This window comes from Chrysochloris asiatica, unplaced genomic scaffold, assembly GCF_000296735.1.
Source record: "Chrysochloris asiatica unplaced genomic scaffold, ChrAsi1.0 scaffold00027, whole genome shotgun sequence".
NCBI lineage: Eukaryota > Metazoa > Chordata > Mammalia > Afrosoricida > Chrysochloridae > Chrysochloris > Chrysochloris asiatica.
Window position 1 is genome coordinate 19,745,930 of NW_006408545.1, and position 1,991 is coordinate 19,747,920.

General features: G+C 37.7%; 1 protein-coding gene across 1 annotated transcript in view; it reads right to left on the minus strand.

Annotated features, from left to right (window-relative positions):
- LACE1 (lactation elevated 1) overlaps window positions 1-1,991 on the minus strand; it is a 309,080-nt gene that overhangs the window by 38,666 nt on the left and 268,423 nt on the right. The window lies entirely within an intron of this gene.

Consider the following 1,991-nt stretch of genomic DNA (forward strand, 5'->3'; position numbering starts at 1 on the left):
GTACAGCCAGAGTGCTCCTTGGAAGCCAGGATGGACAGACTTCATCTCTCATACTTTGGACATATTATCAGGAGGGACCAGTCACTGGAGAATGATACCATGTTTGGTGAAGTGGAGGGTCAGAGAAAAAAGAAAGACCCCAACGAGATGGATTGGCACAGTGGCAGCAGCAATGGGCTCACTCATAGCAACAATTATGAGGCTGCTCTAGGACCAGGCAGTGTTTTGTTCTGTTGTGCATAGGGTTGCTATGAGTTGGTACCAACAAACAACATGGAGCCAATTCCATAGTGACCCCATGTGACAAGGTAGGATTTTCTTGGCAGCAGTCTCTATGGCAGCCGACTGCCTGATTTTCTCCTTTACAGCTGCTGAGTGGTTTTGAGTCTCCAGCCTTTCAATCAGCAGACAAACACTTAACTGTTGTACCACCAGGGCTCCTTCCCATGAAGTCTAATTTCCTGCTCAAAGCTTTAAATGGCTCTCTGTGGGTTATATAGTAAGAAGTCTACATTTTTTATTGTGATTCTGTCTGAGATCTTCTATCTTATTTCCCTCCAACATGCATTCTGCTCCCATTAGGTAAGTCCCTCCTGAAACACGTTATGCTTGGCGTCAGATAATGTTTCAAGACAACTTCACTCTGCTCATCTTTTCACAGTTGAGATCAACGTCCTCCTTAAATCTCCTATCTCCTTGGACTCTTCCCAAGCCTTAGCATCCTTATTTTTGACTCCCGATGTACTCATAACAGAGGATGGTAGTAGCTCAGTGGTGGGATGCTCACCTTCAGGTAAAGACCCAAGTTTGACTCCTGGCCAATACATGTACCTCAAGTGCAAGAACTACTCATCTATCTGTGGAGGCTAGAGTGTTATTGTGATGACCCACAGATTCCAATGGCGCTTCCAGACAAAGATGGACTCTACTTCTGAAAATTACTCAATGAAAACCCTATAGATCATGGCAACCAGTCACAGGTCTGACACAGTACCCATCAGCATTTCATTCTGTTGTGAATGATCACGAGTCAGAGGCCACTAACAACTACAACTACAACAGCACTGCCAATATTTACTTAATAGCTCTTTAAAGTAACTGAAACGGGTCACAGAAATTAGTTGATCACAGCATTTTACACATGAGGAACTTTGAACTAGAAAGGTTCCATGACATGCCTACGGGCACTTGGCCACTTAATATGTGAGTCAGAAGTGGAAATCCCATCTCCTCACTCTGTTAGACTTTCTCCATTCTAGTGCACTGTCTGGTATTTGTTTCCAGCTATTGCTTTTATTAAATTGTAAGCTCTTTTGAAAGAAACCCCTTAAGCTTCTTTTGTGTACTTCATAACTTAGTGACATATAGATATGAAGCACTTAAAAAATAAATGCTGACCATTAAATCAATATAATACACTTGGGGGGAAACTTAAAAAGCATATATTTCTTGACCAACAATAAAAGATAAAGAGTTAGTATCTAACCATAAAATACATGTAATCCTTGGAATCCTGTGATATAGCTCATTTATATTATTTTCTCAACTTATTTTCCATTGCTCTATAATCCTCCTTATTTCTCAACAAGTTATTTTAAGAGACAAAATAGCAAATATAACAATTTCTAAACTATAAAATGTCTAACAAAATACTCTTATATTTAATGGGATATGCCTTATTGAGTATTCTATTGGCAATATAGTAAGTAATTACTAAGTTGAGTGAACAAATTTAATCTCAAAGAAAGGTACTCTGGAGCATAGCCAATTATTTACACTATTATGGGAAACATAAAATTACAGAGTCAAAGAATTACCTAATTAAAACATACTTTCTGTTTAATGTACTAAGACAGTTGGTAGACAAACATTAGAAAAGTTATAACTTTTTTAAAAATCTATTTTTGAATTAAGTTAACTTTTTTTTTTTTTTTAATGTTTTACTGTGAATTATGTGGTAGTTTACATGGGAGAATATTAGCTTTATATTC